We start from the raw sequence: 24,621 nt of genomic DNA on the forward strand, positions 1-24,621 counted from the left end.
GGTGTGCTCTGACTGCCCCCCCATCCCCCTTACTCCAAGAAGCGCTCTGCACCCGGAGGAGGTGGAATCCAGCTCCCTCTTTCCTCCCCCAAATGAACCAGTTCTCCAGCGATCCTACACGCTTTTTTTTTCCCCTCTCCCACGCTAAACCCGGTCACGCGGGGCCTGCAGGAGGGGGACCCAGGCGGCTCCCTTCCCCGCATGCCGCGCGGCGGGTCGTGCCCCTCCCGGCCGCCCACGGAGCTCCAGCGGCGGCAGAAGCCCGGAGCCCACCGCCCCCACGCGCCGGGCCCCAGCCCGCGAAAGACTCCGCTCCCTCCGGCCTCGGCGCCACTCCCCTCCCTGGCACCAGGGGGCGCTGCCACCCCATGGCCGTCGCCATGGTCACCGCTGGCGGCGGAGTGGGGTTTACGTAAAGGACGCAGCGTCCCCCGGGGGGCGGAGGTGGCCTTCGCGCCGGCGCCGGCGCCCTGCGGAAGCGGCGTTAGTGAATCGGGGCCTTGGGGAGCCCAGGATGGAGGTGGCGGTCGCGGTGGTGGCGGCGGGCCGAGCCCTGCGGCGGGCTGGAGGTAAAGGGGGACGCGGGCGCGGCGGGCTGGGCCCCGGGCTCCGGTGCGGTGAGAGCGGCGCGGCAGCTGGGCAGTGTCCAGGGCGCGCAGTGGCCCGCCCGACGGGTCCGCAGGCGGAGGTGCGGCTGCCGCGCGCGCCCGTGACAGGTGTGGGATCCGTGGAGCCCCTGGCACCGATGGGGAAGGGTGACACCCGTGGCGCGGGCGTGGGCAGCGTGGGTCTGGCCCGAGCAGCGTGGTTTTCCCGGCACGGGTGTCAGAAGGAGACACCCCCACCTTGGTGTGGTGGTGGCCGCCCAGGTGTGAGGCGGGCGCAGCCCTCTGTGCGGGCAGGTGATGGGCACGGCAGTCGGACTCGTGCTGGGGTGGCGGTGGCCAGCTGGTGGGCGCATGGTGGTGCCCCCGGCAGGGGTGTGAGGAAACGCTCTCATTAGTAAGATGTCCAGTGGTTCTGGCCTTGAGATGGTCTGGAGTGATGGCACCCGGGGCTTGAAGAATTTGTGTCCTCAGCATGGCAGGAGTTGCTGGCCGCGACTGTGAGAAATGGCCCTGGCACAGCATAGTGCTGGGGCAGCCCGGCCCTGTGAGGGGAGAATCCGTGGCCCTCAGACCCTGGTGGACCGGCAGGGTGAATACCTGTCCTCCCACTCTGGGCATGATGAGGGGTATTGCTTCTGGGACAGAGATCCACCTTTAATGTCTGCTGGACACACACACTGGGGGACTGAGAAATGCAGAAGTCTGGGAGAAGGTTGGTGTCCTTTATAATGGACATGGAAGAGAGATACCAGGAGATGCTTCTACCTTAAAGACCCTGATGGTGACCCAGACGGAGACCTGTCCAGGCACTACCATCATGCTGGGCTCATGAATTCATCCAGCTTTGGGGAAGAGGGAAGGGGTGGGTGGTTCTCAGCTCTGCTCACTATCTCTGAACATGTGTCCTGAGACATTTGCAGGGCTGAGAGGTGGGCCATGTCTGTGGGCAGGGGGAGGTGTAGGGCTCCAGCCATCTGTGGCTCCCAGGCCTTACCTTTTCCTTGGGGTGATGGTGTCTGTGATGCTCAGAAGCCTTTGGGTCCAGAGGATCATTTGGGGCATGTTTGAAAGATGAGTCTGCAGCCACCAGGAGTGTGCTGGGGTTGTGTCTGTCCTCACAGATCCTTTGGGAAGCCCTGGATGAGGGTCTTACTCAGCATCACATATGCCCTACTTCACAGAGGGGCAATTTACAGACCCACCCCCACCCCACCCCCAGAGGAGTCTTAGGATGTGGGAGGAAATTGTTAGGTCTTTGTGGATCTCTTGGGGAAGTGGAATCGCCAGAGAAGAATAAATGAGGTTGGGCTTTTAGGAGTCCAAAAAGACCAGGCTGAGGGTATAGGAGACTAGGGTGGGGCTGGCAACTCATTTTCCCAAGTGGGTGCTTGGAGATGCTGCTGAGGTTCCTCAAAGCTGGAGTGCTGTCCGGCACATTTGGAGCCAGAAGACTTGAATTCCAGTCTCGCTGGTGTGACCTTGAGCAGGTGACTTTACCTCTCACAGCCACATCGGAAGGTGGTCGCAGAGGATGAAAGATGGTGCTCACAGAAACCCTTTGTGAAGACCTGTCCAAGGGTCAGGGATTATCCTCAGGTGAAGAGACCAGGGCCAGAGGCCGAGGAGATGGAAGCGTGGAATGTGAAAGGGGAGGAAGGGCCTGTTGTAGGGAATTAGAGGCCCTGAGCGTAAAGGCTCCTGGTGGGGAAAGTGGGATCTGTTGACATTGTGAGTCAGCTGCTGAGCTGGAACCAGGCCCCAGGTCTCCTGAGGACGGTCCGAGCATGGCCGCAGCCACTGGAGAGCCCTGCAGGAGTGGACCAAACAAGAGGAAGCCCTTCACCGGGGTTGCAGACGCGCCTGTGGCCGCGCAGGGCTGGGAGGTGTCTGTGGCTGGCAGATCTGGGGTACCCGGGTGGGAGCAGGACTTGGACGTGTGTGTTTTCTCTTGAGAATTTACTTTGGTTCCTGGTTCAGAGGATGTGAGTGAACAGTAGCCACATCCACGTTTTGGGGGGCTGTGGCCTAAAGAAAGCCAAGTGGGTCAGAGTCCCCAGAGAGGAGATGGGGCAGGGTGGTCCTGTGATGGAGGCGGAGGCTTGATGGCAGGAGGCTGGGCCATGAGGGGTGCCGGAGGCAAGAAGAAGGGGTGATGGACACCCTCAGAGAGGGCCTCTTGAGAGCAGACAGGTGTAGCCAGAATCCCCCAGGACCCGCTTCTGCCTGAAGGGCTGACCCAGGTGGAGAAGATGAGTGAGGGTGGCTGCCAGGGTCTTTACTTTCTGCCACTGGGGCCCAGTTACTAATAATGGGCTGCAGAGCCTGAATTATATACCCCACGGCTCAAAAGCTTCACCCTGGCAGGCCAGATTCCATGAACCCAGGCCCATTTCTCCAGCGTTCCGCACGAGTATCCGCCATAGCCAGCAACCTGTTTCACAAGCTTGGTCCCCGAGGCAGAAAGTTTTTGCCCTGTGACCACGCTGCAGTGTCACGGCACGAGGGGTGGAGGAGGACATATCCTACCAGGTCCCGGATGGTGAGCTGACTTGTCCAGGCCAAGGGCCGCGCCTTCTCAGGGGTCGCCACCTGGACACCGCCTGGTGCTTCCTCCGCCACTTGTTTCCGGGTCATCCTTGCGGTGCCGGAGACCCATCGTGTGTGCGCCCCGCGGCCCCTTTTGCTGCCTCCCCAGGAGTTGCCGGCACTTCAGCTCCTGCTTGGAATGCTCTCCTAGTGAGAGTCCATTAAGAGGAAGCCTCAGGCCTCCCCGATGTGAATATTGAACAATCACGTCCCCTCAGCGCACCCACAACACCTCTGCCTGTTTGTTCTGATTGGTGGCTCAGCCTTGTGGTTTGGGGATCCAGAAGCCCTTTGCAGGCACCCCTTGCCATCTGCCTGGGAGGCTGGGACTCTGCACAGGCGAGCTGGGTGGCAGGCGGGGGAGATGGGAGAAGCCAGCGGGTGGACCCAGCCTCTGTTGGCCCGAAGCAGAGCAGGGCTGTCTTGCGAGTCCTCAGGGTTTGAGGCCACCAGGAGCCCCGCCAGTCACCACCACCCCTTATCATGGTTTTGAGCAGATTCCAGCTGGGGGAAGGGAACTGGTAACACAGGAGTGGCCATCCAGGGCTCTCTGGAGTCGAGGTTTGTTTCAACTCTGGTCCTCAGTCCTATTCCCATTTCTTTGTCCATGTTTCTCCAAAAGTTGCTTAACTCAGCTCCTGGCAACCTTTCCACCTCAGCTGCCTCGTAAATCATGGTGCCCAGCTGCTCAGCTGCAGGGGTGCCAGGGGATTGGGCATCTCTGGACAGAGGCTTCTAGGCCACAGCTGAAGGCACGGACCCTCCCCACAGCCCCTCTCTCCAGGACCACAGAGGGATCCTGCTCAGGGTTTAATCACCTGTTGGCCAGCGCTCCATCTGAGTTCAGTTTCTCCCTGGTATTGCTTTGCCTTACACTCCAGTAGGGGCTCCCCTGGTGGCTCAGTTGGTCAAGAACCTGCCTGCAATGTCGGAGACCAGGGTTTGACCCCTGGGTCAGGAAGATCCCCTGGAGAAGGGAAGGGCAATCCACTGCAGTGTTCTTGCCTGGAGAATTCCATGGGCAGAGGAGCCTGGAGAGCTATACAGTCCATGGGGTCGCAAAGAGTCAGACACGACTGAGCGACTAACACACACACCCACACACTCAAGCGGACCAGGCATGTGGCGCTGGGGAATTATCAATGAACATGCGGTCAGAGGACAATAAATCTAGTGCCGAGGAGCCCTGGACGTTGTGGGATGTGGTTACATCCCAGCGGGCATGGCTGAAGGCTGTTTATCTTGTCCTTTTTCCTTTCTGATTCCGACTTTGGCTGCAGGGGATCTCTCTGGTAGATAAGGCACTGGATGTGTTGGTGAGGAGGACGCAGAAAACTGTCTTCCTCGTGGGGTCCTCTGGGCCGCTGAGAGAGGGTTCTGGGGAGGTGATGTGGAGGGAAGTGGTGTGGCCACCATCGAGGGCCACGGGCAGGAGTACCCCACTCCTCAGCAGGATCGAGGTGGAGATGGGCAGGGGTGGGGCTGTTCCCGCCACAGGGCTGCCGGGCGAGTGCACGTGTGCCAAGCCGCGTGTGCACGTAAGCAAGTGTTTCTGTGGGAAGTGAGGGCTGAGCGGGAGGAGCGCCTGGTGGCGGGGGAGCCCGTGGGCTCCTGTGTCTGGCTGGCCTGGTGTCAGTGGGTGTGCATGCTGGGGTGTTGCTGAGCCCCAAGAAGCAGGAGAGAACAGTGGGAGGCAGGGGGAGGGGTCGCCTTCCAGCTCAGGGAGGGGGAGCTTAATGTCTTGGTGTGATTCTTTCGGGAGCAGCCTTTCTGCTCTCTCAGTATTCCTTAGAAGGAAGCCCAGGCTGGGGGGAGTGGTTCCAATGCCCATATGTGTTCATATAACGCCTGGTTCCGCCTCCTCCCCAGGCCCCCGGGGAAGTCAGCCGGGGACAGTCCACCCAGGTGACAGAAGAGAGCAGCACAGCCCATGGGCCTTGGGACTTGGGACTCTGGGGGCAACCAGACCCAAGTTCAAATCCTGGTGCCTCTCTACACCTCAGTTTCCCCATCTGTAAGACGGGGACAGTAGAGCCTCCCACAGGGAGCAGCGGTTGTGAGGACTGCATGCCTGGTGAGTGGAGAGAGCCCAGTGGTGACAAGCACACTCGCTAAGTGCTTCTGCTCCTGCATTCAGGATCTTTCCCACAAAACAAGCAGCTCCATCCTGATCTGCATATATTAGCACCAGGGGAGATGCAATAGGTCATGTCCCTTTTCTTGATGAGGAGAAATTAGCTCCACCCTACGCTCGGCATGGATGGAATCTGGCGTATCTGTCAACAGAATCATACTCAAGATAACGCTGTGGCCCCTGGCATATGTTCACACTCCGATGGAGCTGATAGTTATTTCTTGAGCACCTTCTGAGGGCCGGAGGTCAGCGAGGGCCATGAAGATGAAGTGGACACGCGTGCATGCATGCTCAGTCTGTCTGCCTCTTCACGACCCCATGGACTGTAGCCCACCAGGCTCCTCTGTCCATGGGATCTCCTAGGCATGAATTCTGGAGTGGGTTGCCATTTCCTACTCCAGGGGACCTTCCCCACCCAGGGACCAAACCTGCATCTCCTGCGTCTCCTGAAGTGGCAGACGGTTTCTTTACCACTGAGCCACCTGGGAAGCCAGAGTGGCCATACCAGCACCTATAAGGTATGGAATCTGGTGTTTACAACCTACTGAGAAGCTATGAGATGGACCTAGAGGTCTCCACTGTAACATCAAGAGGTGGGTGCCACCGGAGGTCAAAGGAGAGAGCGACTCAAACCACGGAGATCAGGGGAGACTTAAGTGGCCGTGGCCTTTAACCTGGGCCAGCCAGGTGACTGGCTGCCGTAGAGGAAACGGCAGCAACAGGGTATATGGCTGAGAAAGCGAGGGGCTGACCTTTTGTTGTCTGGCTTGACTGTGGGAGCAGGAAATGGAAGTGATAAAAGGTTGAGAAGTGAGCTGGGGCTGGGTCCCCAAGAGCCACAACCAGGAGGCAGAAGGTCCGGTCCTTGAACATGGGCCGTCACCACAGTGTTCTGAGCGAGAGTGTGCCGGGAAGAGGTGTCGCTGCAGGTGCCAGGGACCCAGGGGCCGGGGGTCGGGAATGGGGAGGCTGGCACTCAGGTAGTGGCCGCCCTCGGGAGGCCGGGAAGGTGGAGGCCACGAGGTTTGTCATTTTAGTCAGTAAGAGGCAGGGCCTAGGGCAGAGCCTCTTCTGGGACTCAGATGCGGCTCCCACACTTGCCTTCCAGCTGCTTTGACTTGGGGGAGGAGGTTCCAGGTTGGGGGTGCAAGCAGGAGGCTGTCGGGGATGCCCTGAAGGAGGCTGTGCTCCTTCATCCCCGAGCACCCACCAAGGGGGCTCCAGTGTTCCTCGCACTTCTTGCCAGGCGTCTGATCATTTTCTCACCACATTACCCCTTGAAATTTTGCCTGCCCGAGTTCAGCCCAGGAGGTTACTATTCTGGGAAGTTTCATCAGAAACCCTCTCGGCGTCTGAGAGCTCTCTGAGCTGGAGGCTGGGTGGGAGGAGAGCTGGGCTTAGCTTCACCTGTGTTTGGGGAGCTGCTCCTGAGGACCAGCTCCTCCACCTGGAGATACCTGTGCTGCAGAGCCTGCAGGCCGGGGACGGGAAGGTGGGCCATGCCGTGTAAGGTGAGGCAGTTTGCCGCCCCAAAGAGGCCCCTTGTCCTTGCCTTTCCTGGAGCCATTTAATTAATTTATGATTGATGTTCCTGGACTTCCTTGAGGTTAATTTATTATTGATGTCTCTTCATTATATACAATCTGCCCTGTGCCTCCCAGCACGCGGCGACTCCCTCTGGGCAGGCCTCACGTGGGGTGAGGGGTGAGGTCGGGGAGGCCGCTCCTCTGGCTCCCTGCCCCCACCCACCTTAGGGCCAGAGCCCTGCCCTCGGCTCTTGCCAGACCCTTTCAGGTTTGAGGAGTTGGGAGGCTTCAGGGCATCTGTCTCCAGGAGCCTTTGCTCAGCCACCAAATAACAGTAATAATAACAATAGTTGCCATTTTGTGAATGCTGGGAACTCAACCTGGGACAGCATATAGCACAGAGAGAATCCCACTTACTCCTTGTGATAAGTATCCCTCTACTTCCCCATCCCTCTCCACTCGTGTCTTATAGGAGGCTCAGAGAGGGTGAGTTACCTGCCCAAGGACACACAGCAAGTAGGTGAGAAGCCAGGGCTTGAGCCCAGGACCCTCCCCTCTCCTCCCTGAGCTCTGCCTCTCCTTCAGGCTCACACAGTGCCCTCATCTACTGTGATGCCTTGCTTCCCCACCCCCCCCCACCCCCCGCCATTGCACACCAGGACTGTACTACGTGACGTGGTCAGGGGGTGGAGCACAGGCGCCCTTCTGAGCGTGTGTTGTTAAACGTTCATGGCTTGTTCCCCTCACTAATGCATGTTCTCACTGAAGACTAACAATGATGGCAAATAGCACTTTCTGAACACGCCAGGCGCCATGCTAAGCACTTTTCATGCATTAGCTCATTTAATCCCCATGACCACCCAAGAGGCAGGTGGTATTAACCCATTTTTATAGGTGAGGTGTGGAAATGTGCTCTAGGCAGTCGGCTGACAGAGGGCAGAGCCTCCTGGACTCCAGCAGCCTTGAGATACAGGGTGCTGGCCTCATGCTCCTGTAATTCTCTCCTCTCTCCATCTCCCCTGGCCTGTTTATCTGATATCTGTGTATTTATCCAGCGGCCTCAAACCTTTCGCTTGTCTGGTTTGATGTGTTGGCCTGTGTCGGGCTGCCTCCTTTGCCGTGGGGACCAGGAGCACCCATTCCAAGGGTCCCAAGATGGGTGATTTTAGGGAGACAGCAAGGCAGGCTTGGGTGCCAGGCTTGGATCCTGCCTCTGGCTCTGCTGGGCAACTTCAGATGAGTCATTCAGCCTTTCCAAGCCTCAGTTGCCCCATTTGTATAACAGCAACAATGATATTTACTCTCTCCTTCTCTGGCTGTGCCCATGCTGAGGCAATGCTGGGTGGGAAAGACATTCTCCTGGTCAGGGGTTAGAATTGCTTGTGTATGAGATTCAAAGCTTCAGGAGCTGGCATGAAGGCCAGGAATGCTTACGACTGGGCATATACCTGCGACAGGGATCTACACCCATGCTCTGAGCTGCCCGCACAGACTAGTGAATTCCGTGGTTTACCAGCTGGGAGACCTTGCTTGAGGACCCTGCTGGGCCAAGAGCTGGGCAGGAGGTCCCTCAAGGGGGCCAGGCCCCAGTCTGGCGTCCCGGATGGCTGACCAGTGTGCCTGGGTCCTTTGGAGGCCACCCTGCCTGCCCTGGGGCCTTGGGTCATGTGGAAGTGCACGGGGCCTGCCTGGAATTCAGACCTCACCACCCATCTCGTCTGCCACTTGCCCGGGCAGCCTGACCGGGTCACTTCAGGCAGGTTCGGTGTGGACAGAGGATGGCTCACCATGCCGCCCTGGGTACCTCCTGTCACCCCTCCAAGTATGCGGAAAGCCTGGTGGAGAGGTGAGCCCCGCGTCTGCTCCGGAAGGCGGTGAGACCGTCAGCCTCCCGATGGCAGGCTTCCCAGGGCGTTGGCTAGAAACCCTCTGCTTTCTCATCAGCATTACTCTGAGAACGTCTCAGTGCTGGACCAGGTCTGGGGGCAAGGTCGGGGGTGCTTCCCCGGGCCCTGGGGTGGAGGGCAGAGGCCTTTGACTGTGGCAGGGGCGAGGCCTGCCTGGCATGGCCGTTGGAAATCTGTGGCCGGGCTGCAGCGAGGTGACGGCTGGTTTCATTTCCCAAGTTTCCGCCCTCTGCAGGCGGGGATTACATCAGACTCTGCTTCATAGGAGCTCTGCGCTGCCCTGGGCCAGCTGCCCCGCTGCAGTTTCGGGCTGGCCCGGGTCCTCCCGGCAGCCCTGGGCCCAGCGGGCCATCCTGGCCTCTGCAGTCTCATTGGACATGCTGCCTCCTGGTTGGCATTGCCCACCTAGCCCGCTCAGCATGGCCAAGCCTCCCAAGACCACGCTGCCCCTCTCATTCTTCCAATCACCCAGCTCTGATTCATTCTCTCTCTCTTTAAAGTCAATGTAACATGGGCCTGTGAACATGGACTTTAGCATAAAGCTCCATTCAAGTCCACTGCTATGTGGGCAGGTCCTTCAACTCTCAGAGCCTCAGTTTACTCGTCTCTAAAGTTGGGGGGGCGGTGTCTAGTGGAACACAGCACACCGGGCAGCTGTTGGATCAAATGAGATGCCACCTCCTTGGACATTCCGCTCAGTGCCGGGAGCACTGTAAATGTTACCTGCCGTCCGCTCATCTGTCCCCCCAGGGGACCCCACTTTCGTGAGGCTGCATCTTGCAGCCAGGCAACCCTGGCGCTCCTCAGGGCTGGCAGTGGCCCGCCGGCCCTCTGGCGTCCAGCCCTGTTCCCACCCCAGCACTCTCCGAGGCGGCCCGTCCCTCTTGGTTCCTCTCCTAGCTTGGTTTCCTTCCCTTTGGCGCCTCTTCCATCCGGCTGCCTTGTTTTCTTTTTTTTTTTTTTTTTCATCCACCTTTTCCTCCCCTGAGGTTTCTGGGAGAGGCCAGTCTTTCGTTAGAGAGTCTCTGACCCCTTTGTGCTAAGGGGCTGTCCCCCCACCCCTCCCCACGACTGTGGGAGGATGGACTGTGGGTCAGACTATGCACCCTGAGCATGGGGGTCATGACTTGGACTCACAGCCAAGAGCGCTGGGGACCTTGACAAGTCCAGAGTCCCATCCGGTCCTGTCCAGCCCTGGGAGCCTGTCGGTTGGGGGAGCCTCTCCCGCGACTGGAGGAGGCCAGCCTGCGCGGCCACAGCGGTGCTTCCTGAGCCAGCAGACCCTGCTTCATCCTCCTGGGTTCTGGGGACTTGTGGAAGGAGAAGGGGAGTCAACCCCGGTGTCCCGGAGCCAGAAAACCCAGCCACATCTGGAGTCTCTTTCCTCCTAGGAAGTCAAGGAATGTTTCTCAAGAGGTGGCTTCAGCCTCATACCTTTGAGAGAACTTGGTCTTCCGCCCGACACCGTCCCCGGGACCCAGGCCAGCCTGCAGAGCCAGGAACAGCCCCACCACTTGTAAAACTCCCATCCACCCGCTCTCAGGGACCCTGGTCAAGCGGCTACTGCAGGCCAAAGTTCTGTGCCTGGAGCTGGGAGTAAGCAAAGTCACCACCGCTTCCTCAGAGAGTTCCCAGGTTAGGGCCGGATACATAAACAGACCGCGTAACAAGAGCAGCAAAGAGCCAAGAATCCTCTCCCTGCTGGGCACACCTTCCTCAGTGCTCCGTCTGCCCTTAACTCATTTAATGCGAAGAACAGACACAGCTCTGGTGCAGTGGGCGCTCGCCCAGCTCTGTGCTGGGGCCATGCCCTGGGAGGGAGGCACGTGCGTTTGACAGCTGAGGGATGGGTTAAGGGTCTCAGCTTCCTTAGAGAATTGAAGAAATCTGCTCACGGCCGTGTGTTTGCAGCTGGCCGGCTGGGCCTCAGACCCCCATTCGTCTGGCCCCTGCTCTCGGGGGGGCGGGAGGTGTTCCTTCTTGCTCCCTGACCTGGTATCGGGTTGGGGGACCCCTTGAGCCCCAGGAAGGACAGGTTCCTACTAAAGGAAGACCTCCCCACCCCGAGCCACCCTGTTGCTGAGAAGACCAGCCTTCCATCTCCTTTGTCACTGCCCACGTGTGGGCCCGTCCGGGCTCAGACCCTGTGCCTTGGCAGGCCGCACGGGGGCTTCCACTCACCCCCACGCCCCCTGCCAGCCTTGCTGAGCTGCTGCAGATTGTTCTCCTTGTCGCCTGCCTGCTCCACTGTGCGGCGTAATAAATGGCTAACAGAGGGCCCCCATTCTCTGCGACCGCCTTCTCCTTTTCTTGGCCCCTTCAGAGAACCTGATCCCCCCTCCACCCCAGGTGAACCCTATTCAGCAGGCTTCCGGCAGTGGTAACTAAGCCGGGCGCCCAGCCCACCACCTGCTCAGTACTTTATAAAAGTTTAACCTTAATGGTGTAATGAACTCCCATCATGAAGCAGCTGGAGCAGTGCATCCTGAGATGTATAAATTACAGGCGCCTCTGAAGTTGTAATTGGAAATGGCAGCAAGGGGAAGGTTGAAAGAGGCCAGCCTCGTTGGGCTGAGCACAGATATTCTCTGCTGCCTTTCAAAAGGCACACAGAGCTGAGTCTGGCTGTGAAGAAAGAATGTCCTGAGACCAAACTGAGCTCCTGGTAGCTCCGCCCCAGTTCCCGCTTCCTGCCCCCCCCTCCACCCCCGACCGTGTCCACAGAGCCTGTAGGTTTCAAGAGGCACAACCCCCACCCAGACCAGGGCCACCAACACAGTGGGCCCAGAGGGAAGCATGTGGGCATGGACACAGCAGACAGTCCACCCCCCAGCCCCGCCTGCATTTCCCGGGGAGCACTTCTGAGTTGGGTTGACTCCCCTGGTCTCTGAGGTCTCACCTCTTGCCATAATGGTGGGGCTTGAACAGAAAACTGCAGCGGGTGTTGAGAGTTGGAGTAAGGAACCCGGGCTCTGGGGCTGGACCATCTGGCTTCCTGTTGCAGCCCCTGCTGGTGGCACATGGGAGACCTTAACAACATCGCATAACCTCACAGCTGCAGAATCTTGGCTATAAAATCGGGAATTGACCTGCATCAGAGGAGTATCAGAAAGATGACACAGGCTGACGGGGTTCGGGTCTCAGCAAAGTGCTGCTTTAGGGACTTCCCTAGTGGTCCGGTGGCTGGGGCCCCACGCTTCCACTGCAGGGGTCATGGGTTCCATCCCTGGCTGGAGAACTAAGATCCCGAAGATTGTCTCTGAGGCCGGGTGGGGCCCAGACCTGCCCCCTGGGATGAGGCTCACGGACCACAGCTTGAGCGGCCGGGGCAGTGTTCAGGCCTCAGAAGTGCTCACGTAGTGCCTGCTGTGATTGCCCTTCCAGGCATGGTGCCCAGCGCCTGCACTTGCCCGCTGCATTTGCACACGGTGCCCACGCCAGTTTAATTTGAGTGCTCCTGAATGTGGCCCATGCACCAGTTTAAATTTGAGTAAGGCCTGAAAACAGGTTAGAAAGGTCAGAATCTCAGGGCGCCCTTCCTCCCCACTAAATCAGAATCTCTGGAGGGGGGCCCAGGACTCTGCAGTTCGAGCAGCTCTGAGGTGCCTCCTCGGCTCACTCAGGGAAGAGAAGCATGTCTGGGCCTCATCCTCTCCCGGAGGGCATCTCTCAATGCCAGGAAGCTCACCCAGCCTCAGAATCACCTGGGGTTGACCTTGATGCCCTTGATGGGCTCAGCTGTAGGCTCCTGGGCCCTACCTTGGACCACCAGCTTTCATAATGCCTGGTGGGGCCTGGGAACCTGCATTTACCCACCTCCTCTCTGCCTATTCAAGTCTGAGAGTTACTGGAAATCACTCCTTGTCTGAGAGTGGTGGAGAAGGGCAAGACGCTTGTATCTACCTCCCCACACTGCACACAAGGGTCTGCCTCTGCTGGGGAAGAAAGGATGCTAGATGGGGGCCAGGAGCCCCCAGTAGCCAGCACCATCCCACCTGGGGGCCCGGAGTGGCTCATCCTTGTGTCCAGCTGTGGGGCTTTTCTCACAGCGAGAAGGGGAAACAGCCTAATGGCCACCAGTAGGAAATTGGTTGATTAAACTCACATACTGCAGGCACGTGGACTGCTGTACAATAATGAGGGAAGATTGGGCTAGAAAAATGTTTAATGAGAAATATTCACCTTCTCTGGCTCAGTAAAAAAAAAAAAAAAAAAAATGTGGCAGGTACGGAATGATCCTGTATTTGAACAGGGAAGAACAACTACGCAGATCTTAATAATTTTCCTGGAGGGATCCTGGATGATTTCTGGGTTCTTTTGTTTGTTTCTGTTTTCTATGGAGAACATGTTCTTTGTGATAAGAAGGAAAAAGAAGGATAGGTAATCATGTCTGGTCCAAGGTCCTTAGGCCACAGGCGCCGGTAGCAGCCCAGGACCCCCAGAAGAGTGTCTCTCTTGCTCAGCCTGCCCCCTCTGGAGTGTCCTTCACCTTGGTCTCTTCGCTTCCCCTTCAGGCTGTGCCCAGTGTTCCCCAGTCCTTCCCACTGTTTCTCCCACTTTTTCCCTTCCTCCCTTCTTTAAGTCTTCCCCTGATGATGGGAGGGCACCTCCTCCTCTTTACACAGGAAGAATGTGTGGGGAGGAGACAGCCAAGCAATGGGAGGCCCCCCACCCCCTGGCTTGCAAGCCTCAGGGGACAGACTTCAGTTTTCATCAGGGCATCATCTAGGAAAAGCCTAAGCCTAAATTCCGGAGTCTAGGCACCTAGGATGTGCTCAAGAAGTAATAGTTGAAATGAATGAGTCTTGGAATGAAGCCAGGGACAGGACAAGGACCCATAGCTGTGTGACCTCAAGTAGATCAGCGTACCTCTCTGGTCCTATTAGAGTCTTCACCACTAAGATTCAGGGACTCTTGAACTCTGATTTCTGTGGGCCCTTCCAGCTCTCATCTCTGGTGAGTCACATACCTTCCCACTCTTGCTCCTTTCCCTGGGTTTGCAAGCAGTTTGTGCTGTCCAGGAAAATCTCACCTGTCCGTTCTGGCTGCCCAGTGAGGCTGTGCAGAAGCAGCTGCTCGGGGCAGGGCCCTCAAGGCGAGGGTGAAGGGAGGAACAGGACAGAGGGAGACCCTTGGTGCTGGGAAAGCCACCAGTAGTCGAGGGCTTGAGAGTATCCGAGCATTCCTGGATCTGATACTGGCCTCCCACAAGCCCTCCTCCATCACCTTTGCTCTGCCCGTGGTCGGATGCCATTCTTCATCTCCTGCCCAGAGCTGCCTTTATCCCAGTGCCTCTTGCCCGGCTTTGCAGCTGAGACTCTGTTTCTATCAGGCCCAGCAGCCCCAAGTCTCTACCTTGTGAGCTGCTATTTTTCAGTGAGCGGCTCAGTGGGCAGAGAGGATGGGAGAGATCCATTCAAGCCGTTTGCTTTAAAGACATTTCAGTAAACTCATGGTATTTGTGGTCACATCTCTTCAGTGCTCTTTGAAAGAAACGGATGGGTTTCTGGGTCTCTCCCATCACCAGCTTCCCTGCCTGGCAGCATCCCAGAGGCCCGAGTTGGGAGCTGGCCCTGCTGCTCAGCCCAGAGCGCCTCCAGGGCAGAGGTGATGGGGGCAGGCTGAGTGCTGGCTGGGGCCCAGCCCCTGCTCAGGCTGTGTTTGCCCCCCAGGAGTCCTGGGAGGCTAGTGTGTATGAGCACTGGAGGAGGGGGAGGACAAGTGTGGCAAGTGCCTACCCCCTCTTTCAGCCTGGTGGTGAACTCCTACTCAGCCATCAGCACCCGACTCGAAGCCTTCTCTATCTTGCTTTGGGCTAAGCAGCTGTCCTCGCTGCGGGGTCCCTGGCATTAGAACTCTGTATTCACAGACCCGCGTGTGGGTGTCCTCATCATTCTGCAGCAAGAACTCCTCAGGGCTGGGGCTTGTCACCTCACGTTCACAGCCCCGAGGCTCCTTCTTAAGATCCCACTGAGCGCCTCGCATCGGCTCGGGCAGGGCAGGGCCAGTGTCTGCTTTCCCACCCCTGGTCTGAGAGCCCACCTGAGGCAGAGAGTCGAGCATGCTCAGAACATCTCCCTGCCCTCACCTGTGCCCAGAGGTGGTCCTCCCTGGGCAGGTGACAGACTGGGAGGGAATGGAATAACGGAGTGGGCGGAGTCGACAGTGAGGCACCCGCTAGGCAGGCTCTTGCCCAATGGGGCCGCCCCACCTCAGCACCCTCAGGCGGCAGCAGTGAGGTGGCCGCTAACCGGTCTGGCGGGTTTGTGGGGACCTGGCTGGGTTTCTTGAGGGACAGGACGTCCTGCTGGGAGCAGGCTTTGTGCCTGTCCTCTCTGGCCTGCCTGCTCAGGCTGCTGGCCTTGCTCTTTGCTTTGCTCTGCCTCGTTTTTCCTGGACAGAGCCTTGACCCTGCCCTTCCTGGAGACCAGGACAGCTTGTGGTGGGGGTGCCCAGGCTGGAGACCGGTGAGGGCCCCCCAGGGACAAGGGAGAGATACCGAGGATACCAGGAACGCACTCTGGAGATACTGAGACCCCGGGAAGCAGAATACCCAGAGGCCAGGGTGATGGGCGCTGGGCTGGAACTGGCGGTGGCCGTGGCGACCCTGCTCCCGCCTCCTTCCTGACGGATGTACCAAGGATGAGAGACCAGAGCCCTGAAGAGGCTGCAGAGCATGGCACAGGCCCAGAGCCCCCGCTTGAAAAGCTTTTCTGAGCAGTCACTCCTCCCTGCCCCGCAGCCAGGCTCCCATCTCAGGGAACAGGGCTTGGGGGTGGGGAGCCCTTGGGGTGTTCCTCTCGCCCTGCGCTGGGAGGGGCTGGGTGCCCCACTCCGGAGGTGTCAGCGGAACTGTCACCCAGCAGTGGGTGCGGGCGCTGGGATTCCCCTGGCTGACTCACTCACCCCAGCCTGCCTGTGCCTCAGCCCAGGCGGGAGCCATTTGTGAAGGTGTCGCTCTCTCGGAGGGTGTCCCAGGAACCAGGGGAGCTGGGGCCAAGGGGCCCCAGGCAGCCGGGGGCAGATTTGCCCACGGAGTCCTCAGGTCTCCCCAGACCCCCGCACCCAGCTGCCTCCCCCCCACCCCCAGCCCTGACATCTCCGTCAAGCACAGGGCTCCCACTTTCCAACACGAGGAGCCTTGAGGCCTCGGGGGTCCTGAGCCGGCGCCTGGCTGCTCCCTGCTTCCCTGAAAGATTCCCCCCAAGGGTGATGAAATGCCTTCCCTCCGGAGAACAGAGAAGCCATTGATTCCCTTGATCCACCCGGGCACTTCAGAGCCAGGGCAACCCGGTGGGGACTGAGAGGCAGGAAGTGGGGCCAGGGCGGTGACCCAGCCCGGGGGCCAAGAGCCCCTGGAGAAGGAGAGAAAACTGCAGTCTGCCCCCTGGAAGAGTTCACACAAGCCAGTGCACGATCTCCAGGCCCACAGATGCCCCGCGGAGCCCGTCTTCAGACCCTCTGGCCACCAGCTGCCTGTGCTGCCCTCCAGAGAGCAGGCAGCGGGATGGAGGTGTTGCAGTCATGGCATGGGGGTGGGGGGTTGCTGGGGGAGGACCAAGCAGACAGAAACGTGGAGCGCGCGGCTGGAGAGCAGGCCTGTGGGGGCGGCTGCAGCAGGCTGCGTGGGGCGAGCCGGGCTGGGGATGGGATGGGAGGCACAGTTCTGGGTGATTGCCCCAGAAATCTTGCCTTCCGGGTGCCGAAGGGAGGGGAGGGTGCTGCCCCCTAACCTCTCCAGGCTGGAATGGCAGGGGCCGGCAGCCCCCCAAACCCCACCCCCACCCCTCCAGGGGCCGGGCTGCCCAGGGCTGAGTGAGGTCCACGGAGGGGCATTCAGAGCCCTGGCACAGTTCAGTCTAGGCGGGCAGGCTTCTCCGCAGCCCACCTGCAGAAACCACCCTCCTGGTCTGGTGAGAGAGGCCACGGGTGTGGTTGGCCGGGTGCCACGGGGCAGCTCCAGCGTCTCTGGTGAGCGGGCCACCCAGCACCCCTGCAGGCATGCCCAGCCTTGTTGGCCACATGAATTGCTCTGTGAGCAGGCTCTGGGCAGGGTGACCCAGGGGGAGGTCTAGGACAGGCCTGGAGGCACAGCCAGGAAGACAGGCCTCTCCTTCCCTGGCTCTCAGCTCGGCCCTCCCGCTGCAGCGTGGGGCACAGAGGGTAAGGGAGGCCTGGTCCAAATGGGGACGGGCCCTAGAGGCAGGGCCAGCCCCCTTAGCCCTCCGAGGGCCGCTTTCTTTAAAGGCCAGAGGACAGCCTTGCCCGGGAGCCTGCTGAGGCCCCGGGAGCCAGGTTCCAGGCCAGGGTTCATGTCCCCCACCTCCCACTCACCTCTGGTGGCCCGGGGCCAGTCTCTGCACCCTTAACCCTTGCTTCCCTCCCTGAAATGCGGGTGTGTGACTCCATGGCCCAGAAGGTTCCTTCTCACCCAGATGTTCTCCTATTGCTCACTGAGCCCTCCAGCTTAGAGAATAAAGGAGGGCCCGAGGACCGTCTTCTAATGGGCCTCGGTGGCCAGGTGCCCCACACCCTGGGGCAGAGCACAGGTGCTCTCCTGGACTCTCCATGTCTCCTCCCTCCTCCCTCCTCCCTCCTCCCTGGGGTGACAGCTGAAATGAGACCGTGGCCGCGAGCTGCCAGTACAAGGCCTTCCAGCAGGTCATCCAGCTCTCACTGAACAGTAGTTGGTGTTGTTACCCTTGTTATCATGATGTCTGCAATGTTATTATCACTGTGATGGAGTTGTCCCCTCAGAGCCTGTGGGGGGCTCCCTGGAAGAGGTGGCTCGCGTCCTGGGCTGGCATCGTCTCCCCCTCACCCCCCCGGCCCAGCCTGCTCGAGAAGCAAGAGGTCAGGCGGGGGCAGCTGGACGGTCTGGGCGGTGGGAGGGGGCCTGGCCCCTCTCGGGCTTGGCTGAGCCCACCGGCGCCCATCTGCGGAGGGGCGGCCGCCCTCCGAGAGTTGGCTGGGAGACCTCCGAGCCGAGGAGTGCGTGTTCTGCAAACATCTTGCTCACAGCAGATGGCAGCCATGACTCCCTTTCTCCCTGCAGTTCCGGCTGCACTTCCTTCCCTGTGCTCGCCCTCCTGTTAACGTTGCTTTCTGTTTTGGGAGACGGGGAGGCAGCCTGCAGCCCCCGAAGCCGCCTCTGACTGTGGGGAAGCTTGGTGCGCAGAGCACGGATGGCGTCCAAGCCGAAGAATCCTCGAGCCCCCATCAGCTTCGTGAGGGAAGCTGTCTTGCCTAGGTTCCCACACGCTGCCTGAGTTTCTTTGGCCAAAAAGGCCACCGGCGAGACCTCAGAAGAACAAGGGCCTGGGCCTGGATTGATGTTTCTTGAGCAGCTGCGAGGCACCAGGCACAGTCTGGGTGCCGAGGACACGGGCAGAAGATGCAGTCCTGCCCTCTATGAGCTCGCAGCTTGGTGGGGAACAAGGGTACCTGGGACAGAAATGGAGGGGCACCAGTCAGATCTGCCTCAGGGTTGGCAGGCTTTTGCGAGCTTCACAGAGGAGGGCGTGTTTAGGCTAAGCCCTCGTAGGTTGAGGAGTTCACGGGTCAAAGGATTAGAAAAGGCATCCTATGCCATGAGAATGGCCTGTGCAAAGGCACGGAGGCATGACGAACTCTGATGCCGCAGAGCACTCAACCGTGGTGAGTAATAGAGCGGATGAAGCCAGCTTGTTTTGCCAGCGTGTGCTCTTCAGCCCCAGAGTAGGGTCTGTGGGGAGGAGCAGACAGTGGCCCTCTGGCTGCTTGTGGGCAGGGCCAGCCTGAAGCAAAAGCACTGCATGGGGGGCCAGTGGGGCCCTCGGCCGCTGGAGGGAGTTCTGGGATCTGACTCATGGTTGCCCTGAGTTTGGGGCCAGCAGGAGCATCTCCTGCTGTGGAGCATCCCCTGCTGGCAGGGCACCTCCTTCTGGTGGAGGACCTCCTTCTGGTGGAGCACCTCCTACTGGTGGAGCATCTTCTGCTAGTGGAGCAGCCCCTGCTGGTGGAGCACCCCTCTGCTGGTGGAGCACCTCCTACTGGTGGAGCACTCCTGCTGGTGGAGCATCTCCTGCTGTAGAGCACCTCCTTCTGGCGGAGCACTCCTGCTGGTGGAGCATCTCCTGCTGGTGGAGCATCCCCCTACTGGTAGAGCACCTCCTGCCTCAGCTGGTGGAACATCTCTTGCTGGTGGAGCAGCCCCTGCTGGTAGGGCCATTGTCAGAACTCTCTCCCAGAGGCTGAGACAAGGGGGCTATGAGTAAGCATGCCCTCGGAGGGTGTGGTGCCCAGACTTCCATAGGTGCTGCCCCTCGTTCTGTGACCTGCCCTGCTTCATGCCACATCCATGTAGCACTGGACAGAGCCTCCATGAATCAAGACCCTAGTCTATGCCAAACCGTGCTAAGTGCTCCCACACAGGCCTCCTCCCATTTAACCTTCACAAGAGCGGCGCATGTGGGCATTGCCCCAGGTCCTGAGACTTGTTCAGTCACCCAGTCAGAAACTGGCCAAGGTCCAGGCCCAGGTCAGCCTGACTCTCCCTGGCAGCCTCCTGCTTGGTTGTGTACCCTATCCCCTGGAGAAGGCTTGGTGTGCAAGGTGGTGGTGGGGGTGGCCCGCAGTGTTTGCTTTTCCCAGCCCTGCTTTTGCCGTGCCGTCAGCACCTGGCTGACTGTTTGCCCAAGGATCTGCCCTCCAGGAAAGTAGGTGGGACTGGAGGGCAGGGCAGACGAGTGGTCCACTGCTTCTGGCCTCCAGCTTTTCCGTGTAACCAAGAAGGGCTGCGCTGCCCGTGAGTGCCACACCCTGCAATCCGACGCTGCCCCAGCAGTGCCTGGCCTCGCCCGCGCACAGCATGTGACTTTGCACTGCCGGGCCCAGCATGCCTGGCGTGCCAGGGCAGCGGCGGCGGCAGCAGCTGGATGGTCAGCAAGGAGCAGGAGAGGTCCCCAGAACCCTTGAGTCAGGGCAGCAGCGTGGAGGCGAGGCCTGGCATCAATGGGGCTTTTGTGTGGCCAGGGGCAGAGGAGCACGTGGCTTAAGCTGGGAGTATCCCACCGGACACCTCTGTCCCTTCCTTTCCTGGGGCAGCTGCGCCTGTCCACCGCCCTGCTCTCCCTCCCAGTGAGGAGAGTCTGCCTTGATTCAGGCCTGCCTTGCCCTGGGCCTCACCTCCTTTCAGATGAATCAGAACCAGAAACTTCCCTGGTCCTGGGCCCGGGCCGGCCCCTGCCCCCCCCACCCCCACCCCACGTCTCTTTCTGAGAGCGGTCACCGGCTGGGGAATGTGTCGGTGGCTCCCTGAAGTCACAGGCTGGATCTTTGGGACCAAGGGGAACAGATTAGGTAAACAGAAGCTGGGAGGGTCTGGCATCCCAGTGGAGAAGTAGCCGTTTCTCCCCCGAAGCTGGGACCCCAGGGAGAGGACTGAATGAGCTGGACAGGGAGCTGGCACCCCGCTCCCTGAAGTCCTGCCTGTGGCTCGGGTCCTGGGAGAATGAGGGATCTTGCCCCACCACGGGGTGCCCACCTTGCTTTGCACTGTGGCCTTTAGCAAGCCCTCTGCTGTGGGTGGTCACTCCACCCCTTGGTGCCTGCCAGACAAGCCGTGAGGACCATCAGGCTGTCACCAAGTGGCTGGACTGCACCCAATGGGCAGCCAGGAGCACATCCTAGCTCAAGCTGGGGACGGTCTTCCCAGGTGGGTGCGGCTGTATGAGGTTGTTCAGTCACTCCCATGCTGGCCTTGGGGGAGCTGGCTGTGTGCTGGAGCCAGGGAGGCAGCCTGGTGTCTCTACCACCACCTCTTATCTGGGGAGCAGGACTGGCGTGGAAGAGGGGAGTGCTAGTCCTCTGAGGTTTTGATTTAAGTCACAGAGGCTGCCAGGCCCTGCTCAGCCTTCTCTCCTGCTGGTCCAGGTCGGTTTCTGCCTGGGGATGGACACAGGGTCTGCAAGTTCAAGTGACGTTGCAGACAGCCCCATCCTCAGGCCTGTCATCTACAACTCAACTTCCCCAGCAGAAGGATGCTCCCTAAAATACATCATTTTCATGCGGTCTCTTGCCAAGCCCTCGACTGTCACCCCCATGGAAACACTGTGAGGCTGGTACCCTGGCAGTCCCTGTTTTCAGGCTGTACTTTAACCAGCATCACTCAGATCTTATGTCCCCCTCCCCCTTTTATAGGAATCAGGGCTCCGAGAGGATGCAACTTGCCCACAGGTAGTAGAAGCCGAGTGCAGTACAAAGCCTGGGTTCTCTGACAGTGAACCCCATGTGTCTCCCCCCTCTGCCCCGACCTAAAACAAAGTGCTAATAAATGAGCCCATTGATACATAATCCATCCCACTTTGGATCCCTCTGGCTTTTTTTCTCTGAGGAGCTCTGAGCCCTTCCTAGATGTGATCTCATGTGTCCTCCCAACGCCCAGAAGAGCTGAGAGGACACCGGATGCCAAGGGTGGGAGGGCCGCACAGAGCTGGCCACGGGGCCGAGAACCAGCCTGCCCACCGTCCAGACCCGGCTTGGTCCTCTGCGTCTAGTAGGGGGATGCTGGGGCGTGTCTCCCGCTGGGCCTGCCCTCAGCCTCCAGTCTCAGTCTCCCGATTGTGCAGGAGGAGGGGGGACACTGGGAGAATCCCAATGAGGCCCCATGGGGGCGGGGGTGTCGAAGCCCAGGGTTCTGTCTTAAAGGAAAGTAATCATGTTGTGAGGCTTTTTATAGTGCTCTCCTTCTAAGAAGCTTCTGCTCTGTCTTGTTTGTCTCCTCGCATTCCTAGGAAGTTGGCAGAGAGCAGATGAGGGTCACAGGGAGGAGGCAGAATGAGGATCTGCAGGGCAGGCCCTTTCCCCAGTCACCTCTGGTCCCACCCCCACCCCCCCACCCCCGCCCCCAGCCCAGGAGGCAGCCACTGTTTCTGTGCCCATTGTCTGGAGAGGAAAGAGGCTTTGAGGCTCCACAGTCATGGGCAAGTCACCGATGGCCTAGGTTCTGGCATTGGTTCTGATTGATCTAAAAAAACACTGGGCCTAGAATGGTCATTCCCGGCCCATCTCCCGCCCAGGGTAGCCGTGCGGTGGTATCGATATTTCAGCATCTTTCCCAGGATTATGTCTGCAAAGCAGAGGCTGAAGGCCCTTTGCAGGTGAGCATTCAGGGGGAATAAGAAAGCGAGGCCTGGGAAAACGGGAGATCCTGTGCTCTGTGTGCTGAGTCGTGTCTGACTGTCTGTGACCACGTGGACTGTAGCCCGCCAGGCTCTGTCCATGAAATTCTCCAGGCAGTAATACTGGAGTGGGCTGCCATTTCCTTCTCCAGGGGATCTTCCCAACCCTGGGATCAAACTTGTGTCTCTGTGTCTCCTGCACTGGCAAGGGGGTCTTTATCAGCTGTACCACCTGGGAAGCCTCAAATGGGAGATCGCTGAGGCCCTAGGAGGAGAGTCATTCTCCAGGCGTTCCCTTTCCTTCTTGCTGACAGTATCCCTGAGATCCTGGGGAGCCCCCCGGCACCCCCAGGCTTCAGGCATGTGGGTCTCTCAGGGACCCTGTCATGGGGAGGGGCCTCGAGTGCTCGCCACACCCCGAGAATACACAAGCCCTGGTGCTCTCCCCACTGACGTGTGCCCTCCCTCCAGCAGCAGGCTTTGCGGCGGGGGGTGCCACAGGCCACCCTCCCATGGACAGGCAGGCCTGGGCACCTGCTGGGAGGCCAAGGGAGCAGGTTCATCAATGCAGTGAAGCTCCTTAGCCAACAGGACACCCCAGACAACTGGCCACATCCTGGCTCCACTGCTCACTGTGTCGCCCCAGCAGATCACCAGCACCCCGACCCTGCATTTCTGCATCATCAAAGCAATGATGGTGCCGCGTTTCTCCCCTGCCTCGCCTGCAGTTTGGTCTTCAGGCGCCAGGGGACCCCGTTCATGGCCTCTGCTGTAGGAGAGCCGTCCAGGCCTAAGCTGGGACTCAAGGCACACGGCCTATGGGTGGAATGGGAAGGGCTGGGGCTGGAAATCAGGAGCCTAGGCTCTGGGCTCTGCTCTGCACTGGATTCCGCAAGGCTGTGCTTAGATGTGCCGCCTGCCAGGCCCTTTGCCGAGGGCTGGGGACACACCAGGGAAGGAGACAGACAAGGCCCCTGCCCAGGAGCCACATCCTGGTGGGGAGACTTAGACCATAATGTGCGTGCTAAGTCACTTCAGTCGTGTTCTGACTCTGTGACCCTATGGACTGCAGCCTGCCAGGCTCCTCTGTCCATGGTATTCTCCAGGCAAGAATATCGGAGTGGGTTGCTGCTTAGATAGTAAACACACCAACACAGGATTAAACCAGAGAGGGTTAGATGGTGGAAAGTGCTGAGAGGGAAATAAAATGGTAACGTGATGGAGAGGGCCTTCGGGCTGCCCTGAGGCTTGGCAGAAAGGCAGGAGGAGGGATGCGTGAGCTGGGATCGGAATGATGGGGTGGGCAGGGGGGGTGGCGCGTCCAGGAGACAGGACACACCCGGCTGTCTGAGAGACAGAGAGAGAGCCCACGTGCCTGGGGCGTGGTGAGCAAGGGCAGCGTGGAGGTGAGGGCAGGCCGGCCGGCAGAGGAAGGAGAGTGTTTTCCACGTGTGATGAGCTCTGCATGGAGACTGGAAATGGGGTGTGGAGGCAGGGGGAGGCTGGTTGACTGGCAGAGACTTCTCCTCTCCGAGCCTGTTTCTCTGCTTTAGCACAGCACACGCCCCCTCCCCCGTGAAGTGGCATTTGTGGTCAGAGCCAGTGGCCGGAAGAGTGAGGAGATGAGCACGGAAGGAGGAATGACTCCAGCCTCAGGCTCACTATGGGGGTCCCTCGGCTGTGGGAGTGGGGCCCAGGGACCACCCCTGAGTGGGTGCCTGCTGGACGAATGCCCTGGCCTGCCGCACCTACTGAGGGCACGACTGGGCAGAGCTGAGACTGGGGAGTGGGTTCCCCCAGGATCGGGTGGAGCGGGGCGTGGTCCATCCTCCCCTGCCTGCAGGAAGAGACTGGGCAGGAAGTGCTCCAGGAGGGCAGCCCCGGGTGGTGGCTCAAGGCTCTCAGGGCTGATGCGGTGTCGGCCCCTCGGCCTGTCTGGGGGCACCATCATCAGGCTGGGGTGTCCTTGGCAGCACCCGGCCTGTCGGTCACCGCCATCTGCTGTATCTCTGGCCCCTGACTCCTCTCCTGCATCATGCCTGCCTTGGCCCGGAGCTTCCCACCCAGCTCCAGGATGAAGCTGGCTCACAAGACCCCAGGAGCCTCTCCAGCGCGTCCCTCCCCTCTGCTCCCGTCTGGCTGGTTCTGGTCTTCGCTCCACGCTCCGGGCTCCATCCCCCGCCCCCCGCCCGCCCTGCACATGGACCTGCCACCCTCTCCATGTGGCCACGTTACTCCGCCTTATCCTTCAGATCTCAGCTCCTGCTCCCAATTCTTCAGGCAGCTGCCCCTCAGATCTTTGCTGGGGCTCCGACAAGGACCCCTCTTCTGAGCACAAGTCGTAGAATTTTTCACAATCGTATGTGAAGATCAGCTTCCAGCCTGTCTTTCCTTTCTGGCCTGTCGGATCCTTGAGGGCTGGCCCCACCTGGGCCTTTACTTACTGCCGTGGCCCCTTGGCACGTAGTGGGCTCTCTGATTGTGTGTTGGAGGGTGGAGGATGGCTGTGTGCGGGAAATTAATTTTTAGGTTTCACCTGTGTTCACACCCTGGGGCCCCACCCCTGGGGCTGATCCTGGCTTCCTCTCCTCTTAGGTCCCAGCGCTGCCCTGAGCCAGGGAGTCTGGAACCAAACTGGCCACACGTGGGGGTTGGGGGTCCTTGAAACAGCCAGGCCTGGGGCCACGCTGTGTCCTCTGC

The 24,621-nt window shown here is 59.7% G+C and overlaps 1 protein-coding gene across 1 annotated transcript in view; it reads left to right on the forward strand.

The window, feature by feature from the left end:
* DAGLA (diacylglycerol lipase alpha) overlaps positions 442-24,621 on the forward strand; it is a 66,834-nt gene continuing 42,654 nt past the window's right edge. The window contains exon 1 of the mRNA XM_018043416.1: positions 442-569. The gene's annotated coding sequence lies outside the window, so the exon portion shown is untranslated. The remainder of the gene's footprint in view (positions 570-24,621) is intronic.

This window comes from Capra hircus, chromosome 29, assembly GCF_001704415.2.
Source record: "Capra hircus breed San Clemente chromosome 29, ASM170441v1, whole genome shotgun sequence".
Classification (NCBI taxonomy): Eukaryota; Metazoa; Chordata; class Mammalia; order Artiodactyla; family Bovidae; genus Capra; species Capra hircus.